The sequence below is a fragment of the Siphateles boraxobius genome, unplaced genomic scaffold (genome assembly GCF_051911475.1).
Source record: "Siphateles boraxobius isolate OS27281-9 unplaced genomic scaffold, OSU_SipBor_1 24, whole genome shotgun sequence".
Taxonomy (NCBI): domain Eukaryota; kingdom Metazoa; phylum Chordata; class Actinopteri; order Cypriniformes; family Leuciscidae; genus Siphateles; species Siphateles boraxobius.
In genome coordinates, this window is record NW_027508855.1 from 1,109,182 (window position 1) to 1,120,552 (window position 11,371).

The 11,371-nt window shown below is 44.2% G+C and overlaps 1 long non-coding RNA gene across 1 annotated transcript; it reads left to right on the top strand.

The window, feature by feature from the left end:
* The first annotated feature begins 10,459 nt into the window (after positions 1 to 10,459).
* On the top strand, positions 10,460 to 10,965 carry LOC143748511 (uncharacterized). Its single transcript, XR_013206806.1, has 3 exons — positions 10,460 to 10,601; positions 10,709 to 10,796; positions 10,897 to 10,965. It is a non-coding gene; the product is annotated as an uncharacterized LOC143748511 (long non-coding RNA).
* Positions 10,966 to 11,371: the final 406 nt, after the last annotated feature.

Here is an 11,371-nt window from a genome sequence, read left to right on the forward strand (position 1 = left end):
ATGAACTATCTGGACGATTGGCTGATATGGGCACAGTCAGAGACAGAACTACTATCTCACAGAACAGTGCTTCTCAGTCATCTGGAAAGCTTGGGTCTCACGGTCAACTGGACCAAGAGCTCATTACTGCCCAGCCAGTCAATTTCCTTTTTAGGAATAGAACTGGACTCGGTGACCATGACGGCTCGTTTATCGACACAGCGCGTGCGCCGTGTTCGCCACCTAGCCGCATCTTTCCAGAAGGGCAGCTTTCTCCCTTTGAAAACATTTCAAAGGATGTTGGGCTGTATGGCATCAGCTGCAGCGGTGCTCCAGCTGGGCCTACTGCGCATGCGCCCGCTCCAACGCTGGTTGAACGCTCGCCTGGGTGTCTGGCGGCCAGAAAATCAGAGTGACTCAGACCTGCATAACAGCTCTGCAGCCCTGGTTAGTGGCCGACTGGTACCAGCAGGGAGTAATGATGGGAACCATCTCTTATCGGAAGGTCATCTCCACAGACGCGTCCAACTCGGGTTGGGGCGCGCTGTTCGAGGGCAGACCGGCCTTTGGCCAGTGGTCAGACCAGGAGAAGGGTTTTCACATAAACTGTCTGGAAATGATAGCGGTCGAGAACGCGCTGAAGTGCTTCCTCCCGTTCATACAGGACCAGCATGTTCTTGTCCGCTCGGACAACACATCTGTGGTATCCTATGTAAACCGTCAGGGCGGTGTCAGATCCAGAAATCTCTGCAATCTGACGGAACGCCTCCTTATTTGGACACAGATGAACCTGCGCTCGATGAGGGCAGCGCATGTGCCTGGCCATTTGAACGACGGCCCAGACAAACTGTCCAGGGACAATGTTCCCCCAGGGGAATGGTCCCTGCAGACCCAAACGGTCCAGAAACTGTGGCGCCTATTCGGCAGAGCGGAAGTCGACCTGTTTGCGTCAAAAGACAACGCTCAATGCCCGACGTTCTTCTCGAAGGACGAGGACGCGCTGGCCCAGGTTTGGCCCAGCCTCCCGCTATATGCTTTCCCTCCGGTCTCTCTGTTGCCACAGGTGATCAAGAGAATCAGGGAAACGCGCCACTCGGTGCTCCTCATAGCCCCGCGTTGGGAGAATCAGACTTGGTTCCCGGAACTGGCACGGCTGTCACATACAGCTCCATGGCCGATTCCGGTGAGGGCAGATCTCCTCTCTCAGGCTCGCGGCACGATCTGGCATCCCCATCCAGAGCGCTGGTCTCTGCATGCATGGTTGATCAACGGGTACTCGTTGCCCTGCCAGAAGGAGTGATGAACACGATCACGCAGTCTAGAGCCCCTTCCACGAGAAGGCTCTACGCGTCTAAATGGTCGGTGTTCTCTGGATGGTGCACCGACAGAGGTCTGGACCCGCGGACATGCGGGGTGGCGCAGCTGCTCACCTTCCTACAAGAGCTGTTGGATAAGGGAAGGTCCCCATCCACGCTCAAAGTATACGTGGCGGCCGTGGCAGCGTTCGCGGAATCGACGCACGGCCAGTCACTGGGAAGACATGAGTTGGTCATCCGCTTCCTTAGAGGAGCTAGAAGGATGAATCCGCCGCGCCCCCCCGTCGGTTCCCATGTGGGATCTTTCATTGGTCCTTGAGGCCCTGAAAGCTTTTCCATTTGAACGACTAGACTCCGTGGGGTTGAAATATCTATCACTAAAAACCGTTTTTCTGACTGCACTGTCGTCAGTAAAACGTGTAGGGGATCTGCACGCGCTGTCTGCAAGGTTATAATCGTTAACGAAAACGAACGAAAAAACGAAAACTAGGTGGGAAAAAACATTGTCGTTAACTGAAATAAAAATAAAAACGAGGCATTACAAAAAACGATAACTAACTAAAACTATAATGTGTGTTTGGCAAAACTAACTAAAATAAAATAAAATTATAGAGTAAATGTCCTTAGTTTTCGTCTTTGTAAATGTCTTGGGCCGCCGCACAGGCCGCCACATATTGCGTTTCGTTATTCATTTTTAAAAAACGCAGCGTATTCGTTCAGCTGCATTTCCTTTCCCTGCTCTCTCTCTCACATACACGCGCACGCGCGCACGCACGCACGCACACACACACACACACCCTCCCCTCCGTGCACACCGCGTCTCCATGAAAACGAGTGTTCGTTGAAAGTTCGCGAAAGGTTGGTAGGCTATCTCGTGAACACCTTTACACAATCACACATTAAAAAGTAGTATAACAAATATTTTAAATTCTGAATACAGAATAATTTTGTCAGTGTGTTAGTGTCGACCCGAGAAGCGATTGCGGCTTCTTTAGAAAGTTTGAGGTAAAATGCAGTTGGGTTGTCCATGTCAAAACACGATATAAGCTGTGATTCAAATATTAGCTAAAGTTAAATAATGTTATGTCATTTTTTTACTCTAACACTGAATGTTTGCTGCTTCAATCCAGATGAGTATTGTATAGGGTACATTTAGTAGGGGTGTGAAAATTGTACCGCTGTGGGATTTGTATAGGTTGTGCATTTTGTATAGAAGATGTGTAACGTAGATTTTTTGTACGGCGTGTGGATTTTGTAGAGGTAAAGAGATTGAGCTCCTAGCAATGTCTTGTGTGGCTCATAAATGTGTTGATACATGCCGTTCATGTGTGTCTTCTTTAGTCTGTTGGCTATTTAGGTTTTTTCCTGGCACACGTCACTTACACATTTTGCACTTACTGCGGAGTGTTGTGTAGACTATTTACATATTTGTGCTCATATGTGACCCTGGATCACAAAACCAGTCTTAAGTAGCACGGGTATATTTGTGGGAATAGCCAACAATAAATTGTATGGGTCAAAATTATCAATTTTTCTTTTATGCCAAAAATCATTAGGATATTAAGTAAAGATCATGTTCCATGAAGATATTTGGTAAATTTTTTACCGTAAATGTATAAAACATTTATTTTTGTGAGTGAATGCAGCACAATCGCAAACATAAATGGACAACTTTAAAGAGTAACTAAACTCTAAAACAACTTTTTTTAGTTACTTATCTGCAAGAATGGAGCTTCATAAATGCTGTTCATTGATTGGAGTACATTTTTTGACATTTGGGTATAAAGTGTTTTAATTTTCAAATATATGGTGTAAAAACGTCTGAGTGCTGCCCTCTTCAGGTTAAACGGAAAGCTCCTGCAGTAGGGGTACTTTCTGACGTAGAATACTCTCTGACGTCAATCTGTCACGCCCTTGGTGCGAGCTCACCACGCCCTTGGCAGACCCTGGTATAAAAGCATCTGTTTCTGTCAAAACTACTGTAGCGAGTCAGGAGTTGGAATTAGGAGTATTGAAAACGGATATATATATATATATATATATATATATATTAGCATATAGTTAGCGGCGTCATGATGTGAGTGAGCATATATTTTTAATCACAATTTATGTTCCTTCTTATTAGGCTAAAGTTAATTAATCCTCTGGTGTCGACAAACGCGCCGGCGCGATTTGCTGATTATTTTTTTCACATAGCAGCAAAATATAATGTAGAGGTCTGCACTCCCGCGGGAGTACAAATTTTTAAAGGTCATTGCGGGAGCGGGCGGGATGATGAGGTGCACTTGCGGGTGCGGGCGGGAGGGATATGCTGCACTCCCGCAAATGAAATATGAGTATAAAGTAAAATATATAAATGATTAAAGTAGCGTACATAATTTGTAGTTGTGAGGGAGATTCTGATTGGCAGCAATAAAAACGTTTTAAGCAGCCTAAACTTGTGAATGTTGTCGGGTAGGGCGGGGCCTAATCTCACGCACACTTGTTTAGAGACAATTCCTTTCCCGCTGCTCCGTGTTCGAATTCGAAAGCTAGTTCAAGTTCAAAATAGACAGCATGGACGAGGAACAGAGCGCCTCTAGTGCTTCAGATAAAGTACTGTTGTGAATATTATGCTGTTCGTAATATGGGACCAATAAATATGTTACCAAGTATTGGTAAGGAATTTTGTGTGCACGCATTTTTTTCCCCAAGACCTTTCGTCAGACAGAAAGTGCGGGCGGGAGCGGGACATTATATCACAGATGCGGGCGGGAGCGGTACTAAAAATGACAAATCTTTGCGGGAGCGGGCAGGAGCGGAACTGAACACTGCGGGAGCGGGCGGGAGCGGGTCTGAAAATTGTGTCCCGCGCAGACCTCTAATATAATGAACGTAATAGTAATAATAATCCTGGAAAAAATTACCTCAAAATGACTCAATATAAGAATAATCGGATGCCGATCGCGATGCGGGAGTCAAGACCGCAGTTTGAGCTGGTGTCCACAGACAATTCACCCTCCTCCAGTTCAGGTGAAGGTGGGGGAGAAAAGTTCTCGACTTCAAATGACCGCTCTGTTGCAAAGCTAGTTGCGTCACTCCATTTTAGCTAGTTTGACAGCAGCTGTCACTGCGGGTCTCAGGTGCACGCCCCCCCGCTCAGCTCCGCCCTCGGTTCGTCCCCTCTATCTCCGCTGGGCTCTGCCCACTTTTCCAGCATTTTTCAAATATTGCCAGTGGGTGGAGTCAGGCTTTGACCAGGGGAATAGTTACCCTTTAAAGGCGATTTTCTCAATGTTTCGATTTTTTGCAGCCTCAGATTCCAGATTTTCAAATAGTTGCATCTCAGCCAAATATTGTCCTATCCTAACAAACCATACATCAATGGAAAGCTTATTTATTCAGATTTCATGTGATGTATAAATCTCAATTAAAAAAAAAAAGACCCATATGACTGGTTTTATCATCCAGGGTCACATATGTACATTTTATGTAGCTACTGGTGTTATTGTTGAATACATATTTCTAAAATTGTATGATGTTTTTGTTGAGTTATTATTACACAATACTTTTTTCTTGAATCTTGCCCCTGACAAATAACCAAAATTACAAAAAAAGACTAAAACTAACACTAAAACTAATAAAAACTAAACTAAAACTAAGCATTTTCAAAAAATAAAAACTAAACTAAACTAGCAAACCCACTTTAAAAACTAATTAAAACTAAACTGAATTTGAAAACAAAAAGTCAAAACGAAGTAAAAATAAAAAATAATGAAAAATGCAAAACTATAATAACCTTGGCTGTCTGTCAGCGCGTCGTGTCTTGAATTCGGACCAAATGACTCTAAAGTCATCCTCAGACCTAGACATGGTTATGTCCCTAAAGTGATGGGCACTCCATTTAGAGCGCAAGTTATTTCGCTGTCAGCTCTCCCAGCATCTGACAGCGAAAGTGATGTGAATCTCCTCTGCCCTGTCAGAGCGCTGAGATTTTACATTACGCGCTCCGCCTCCTTCAGGCGTTCGGAACAGCTTTTCGTTTCGTTTGGTGGGCGCGCCAAGGGGCTCGCCTCCTCGAAACAGAGCCTGTCCCGATGGATAGTGGACGCTATAGCGGCAGCTTACGCGTCAAAAGGTCTGCAATGCCCTCTGGGCATCAGGGCTCATTCCACGAGAGGCGTGGCCTCGTCGTGGGCATGGTCCAGTGGAATTTCTATCCATGACATATGTGTAGCGGCGGGCTGGAGCTCCCCGTCTACCTTTGTCAGGTTTTATAACCTAGAAGTTCCTGCCTTGCAGGCTAAACTGTTGTCAGTCTGAAAAAGAGGTGTATTCTGCCCAGATCTCCTGCTCAGATCACTTTCATGACTCAGCTCTCCTGGTTGAGCTGCACTAAGTAGGGTATGTGCCATATGACTATACAGACCGGGGCGCTGCTCTGTATTCCCTATGTGTGCTTATGTACAAGTGATGGCCCGCGTGGCTGGCCACCTTATTTTTTCAACTTATGGGGTTCCCCTCAAGCTCGGGGTCTCATGTGGATGCTTGGCGCGCACGGCGTTGACAAAGTGTTCCCGTAGCGTAAGCTAAACTTACGCAATACGAGAGAACCTCTCGTAAGAGAACGATACTCGGTTACTAACGTAACCTTGGTTCGCTCTAGAGAGGGAACGAGTATTGCGTAACCGGCCGTGCTCGCGCCACCAGCGACTTCGCTTCAGTCGTCGAAAAACCAGAGAATTCAGCCTACAGCCCCTATTTTATACGCTAAGCCACGCATATCTGGCGGGCTGTGACGCTATAAAGGCGCGGGCGCCCTTCATTGGGCGTGACGTCACGCCGGGCTCACTGGTAGGCTGCAGCAGTTGCCCGCAGGGCAGCCAATGAGCACGCGAGATGGCCTGCTCTAGGTCTGCTAGCTGCTGCACTGCGTTGACAAGGTATACAAAATTAAGGATAATTTTTTGGCTTCAGTATCTCGAGAAGATGAATCTTTCCCGTAGCGTAAGCTAAACTTACGCAATACTCGTTCCCTCTCTAGAGAGAACCGAGGTTACGTTAGTAACCGAGTATCGTTCGTACGTACCAGGTGGGAAGTCGTGTTTACAACGTGAGGTGCGTACAAGTCAGTTTAGTCGGCGCAAGATGGCGGTGTACCTTCTTTTAATGAATTGCACGAAAATACAGCAAGGTTTGTTAACTCTGCTTATAGAAAATGAAGAATGCGCATCAGGTGTGTTTTTCTTTTTATGTTTTAATTAACTTATGAAGCCAATGTAAACTGTAAGCATTTTTTGTTGTAATTCATTAACTTGTTGCTTTTAACAAGATTAATGATGATCATGATAAATGACAGTTGCTTGGACGAGTAAACATTGAAATTCAATTAAAATTTACCATATACAGATGTTGCATCCATTGATTCCGGCATGTTTTTCACTGACACGCCCCCAACTCGTACAGATCAGGGCCTAAAGAAAATCCTGAGCGCCCCACTGGTATTTATGAGATTGTGGTGGCATTTCAAGTGCATTCAACTCATAATTACGATCTACTGTATACGAGATGATTTGAACGCACAGCATGTATAGACGAGGCCTGTTCGCGTGGAAGTGATTTAGTGTGTAAAGTAAGAAACACGGGAAAAAGTAATATCCACACTATCATTTCAGGTGTTTTTTTGTGAGTGTTATTTCAGTCCAACTGTTCATACAGTTCTAAGATGTTTTCTTTCCAGAAGTACTACTACCGTATTACTGTTATTTCATTATTTGCATTGTTCTTTATTATTGCACACAATAAGAGGTGACAAATTGAACTTTTATTATTTCTTTATTTCGGGGTGAACAATTTGCTGTGTAATCCAAAGATATACTGGCTGTCAGGGTTGCTGTAGGCTGCTGAAGACGAGGACACGGGATCTGCGATATAGGTACTTTATTTACAAACTTCACTTCTATAAACTTACAGGAACAAAGGAAAGGAAACTCCAGGACTTCAAAACACACCACCATACATCGACGATGACCAACAAACACTGAGGGAAAACACAGGGCTTAAATGAACTGGGACTAATGGGATAATTAACAGAACACAGGTGACACAGATGATAATGACGAGAAACAGGTGGCTAATGAGGAAGTGAGTTCAGGTGAGGAGACAAGCGGGATCCTGGGAAGTGTAGTGATGACAAAGACAGACTGGTACAGACTGACATTGTGACACTGGCACTGTATTTTGATTTATTGTGGGTCTTCTCCCCAATGTACCTACAAGAAAAGAAGCAGAAACACCTAACTAATTATAAGGAATAAAATACAAACCCCACTTTATTTGTTGTTCCTTTCCTGCAGCCACACTTGGTTCCATCCACTTTAATTGTAAACCATGACTCCTCGACATCTTTAACAATGTGCTCTGTCGCGATTGTACTCATCAGTTCAATTAAATAATTTTGAACATTGTGTGATATGTATGTAGCATTTTTAGGAATTGTACTGAAGGCCTGCGCTAGCTCTTTGTTTTTTCTCAGCATGTAATCAAATAGATACAGAGGTCCACTGCCCACATGACCTCTGTCATCAACTGAATCAATGGTACCCCTCAGTGGCAGTCCATTTGAAACCAGGAATTCAATAATGTCTAATATTGCAGACACATAAAGGCGGTTTTAAGAAAGCTGATCTGAATTAACTAGGGTTGAAATCTCAGTGTTTTTTCTCTGGTACACGTATAAGGTGAAGGCGTCGGCGAGTCCTTGCTGAGTGACTGGCAGTGGTGTAAGCTGGCCTGCATCGTCAGTGTCCACACTGCTTATTTGGAGCTCAGATGAGCCAGAGGAAGTAGCAGCAGGTGTTGTGGATTCTTTCTTTTTTAATCTATTTTTGAATGTCTATTGTGAAACGATATGATCCAATATGCAACCTTGAAATTATGGAATGTCCGTATTCCAGCCAGTAGCCTTCGTGTGAACTTTCTGTAGTGCAAGAAATTTAACGCAGGGTTAGGGTGGGAGAGCATGCTAAATCAAACGACCAATCAAAATTTAAACAAGTCGACGTGTTTAGTCTATAGGTATGCTCGTTTGAATATATATGTGTGCAGTCGTGTAGTCTTTCTTTACAAATTGACCAACAGATTACTTGTCTGGCCATAAAAATGTAAAATACAGAATTATTTAGTTAGTAGGTAGGTTAAGCCCAAAAAATAGGCCTTTGACTTCAAGTCATGATGCAAAGGTCTCCTTTGGTATGAAAGTACCTGAGGGTCAACAAATCAATTTATCCTAAGACACAAGTGAGATCACACATTATATCAGAAATAAACATGTTTTTTCAAAAATGGCCGCCAATGCGCCGAAAATACTCTAGAGCCCATATCTTTGCTTCTGTTATCGCTATAATGACAAATTTGGTGTCAAAGTGTACATTTTTGGGGTCAAGGATTCCAATAAAATTGGTTTCAAGTTTAAAAAAAAATAATTTTCCCCATACCATGACAATTGGGGGTAAATATGCACATTGTCATCAGAGTGACTTTACTTATCTTTTCGTTCAAAAACTTTATTTTTGTTTTTAAGCAGTGCAGCTACTTCTGTACATTACATTTGTCCTAAGTAGCGTGAGATTTCGACCAGTCAGGAGTAGCCTATAGCATATCAGTTCCTGCAACAACACATCCCATCTGCACCAGGAGCTGTGACTATGGAAAAAAAACCTAAGAGGGAAACCCTCTTTTCTCCAGAATACTGAAGCCAAAAAGTATCCTTATAATTTGTATTAATTTAAAACACACTTGCTGCAGGTAGCAGACCTAGGCGAAGCAGCTTGCGCGCCTATTGGATGCTATGCGGCAACTGTTGCAACCTATCAAGGCACTGCACGTGACGTAAGCACCAATGAGTGGCGTGTGGGCGAATTGGCGTGGCTTATGCCTATATAAGCCAGAACTCGATAAGATGCTCCTTGGTTTTCATCGACTGAAGCGAAACCTAGCACAAGCACGGCAGTGTTACGCAACACTCATTCCCTCTTCTAGAGAGAACCGAGGTTACGTTAGTAACCGTGACGTTCTCTTACGAGAGTACTCTCATGTTGCGTAAGCTTAGTACACAGGAACCGTTCTCCCTTATACGCTTGATTACCTGTGGTAACAGCATGAATGGAGGGAAAGCATAGAGAGGGCGGCTGGGCCAGTGATGGGCCAGCGCATCCTTGTTCTTTGTGAAGCATATTGGACACTGAGCGTTGTCTTGAGACGCAAAGAGGTCGACTTCTGCTGTGCCAAAGGTGTCCCACAACAGCTGAACTGTCTGAGGGTGGAGGGACCATTAAGATGGCCTGGCACATGCGCCGCTCTCAGCGAGAGTAGGTTGCGCTGAACCCATACAAGGATGCGTTCTGCCAGGGCATGAAGGTTCCGTGATCTCAGACTGCCCTGGCGATTTATGTAGGAAACCGTGCGGACAAGGACATGGTGGCCCTTTAGAAGGGGAAGGAAGACCGCCGTCTCGACCGACTTCATCTCTAGACAGTTTACATTTACATTTATTCATTTAGCTGACGCTTTTATCCAAAGCGACTTACAATTGCTATATTTCAGAGGTTGCACGCCTCTGGAGCAACTAGGGGTTAAGGCTGCGTCTCATTTCTCTGTCTTACCCCTTCCCCTTACCCCTCCCCCTCGGTTTTGCGCGTTCATGTGAGGGGAAGTGGTGTCTCAATTCTCATTTTGATTAAGGGCTAGGGCCAAGGCGTAGGGCTACATAGCCCTTGAAAAGAAGTTTGCGGAGGACCACACTTGAAACAGAGGGGTAACAGTTAACAACGTAGGAATTTCTCAAAAGTGCCGGCATCAAGTTTATTTTATGGCTGAACGTCGAACTGTGAAGGAGTCGCACAAATGTAAGTATTTTCAGCAGTTTAATTGATATTATAATTATGACACTCGTGTTTTATGATCCTTTTAATAAAATGTTCAAGTGGTTTTAATTGTAATGTTTTTGTTTTGAATCGGTAGTAAACCGCTAGCTAGCAGCTATGCGCTATTTGTCGAGCTGAGCTATGACAATTCATATTGTAGTTTTTAGGTGAAATCAGTGTGAAGTGAATTTGCTTGACATTACTATTCCTTGACTGATTTTAATATTGGACTTTAATATTGGTAGAGCTAGCTTACTACGAGATTCACCTAGCAAGGTAACGGTAACGTATATTTTCCTTTTCCCTCAGGGACACCTGAGGAGACTCGGCGGCTCATCCGCTTCAGGGCAGAGAATGAAAAAGACTTCATGAAGTCCAAAACAATGGCCAAACAACAATGGGAGTGAGTAATTAATCGTTCAATCATAGTCTTGCGTTCTGTTTTTCTGAATTTTTATTTCTGTGTTGTGCTTAAAATGCTGAAAGTTTGAGCTGTCGGTTGTGATGCAGGAAATTTGTGAAAGAGATTGGCCTAGAGGGCAAGGTGACTGGACAGCAGGCTTCCAAAAAATGGGAGAATTTAAAACAAAAATACAAGGTATATGATTTCAAGTTTAAAATAATTTCCAATTTCCTAATGAATGTATCAACTAGCCAGTTGTTTATTGTGTGTGTGTGTGTGTGTGTCAGGAATTGAGGACTCCAAAAACCGGCTCAGGGACAGACCAGGGTGAGGTCAGTGTTGCTACATGGCAGTACTATGGAGACATGCACGAGGTTTTGGGTGCCCGGCCTGCGATGGACCCCCCTGTGGTGGTGGCATCATTCCAACCAGCAGAGGATCCCATGACAATCCTCATGGTGAGGCTAATCATTTACCATGTAATTCAGTACTTTCGTGAATTCCACTAACATCAGATTCGTAAACTTTCTCTTTAAATTTCATGAGGAGATATTTGCTGAAAATTTCTTAAAAATAACACGATTTGCCTTGTTTCTTTAGGATATTGTGGAGCCCTCTACCTCAGAGCTCTCCACCACAGCAGAATCCTGGACCCCTGACACAGGAACCAGTAGAATGCTAACCAGTACCCCAGCAGCAACAAGTGCCACCACATCTAGGAGGAGGTCCAATCCTATTATGGAGTTCCTGATCGAGGAGGCCCTTCAGGA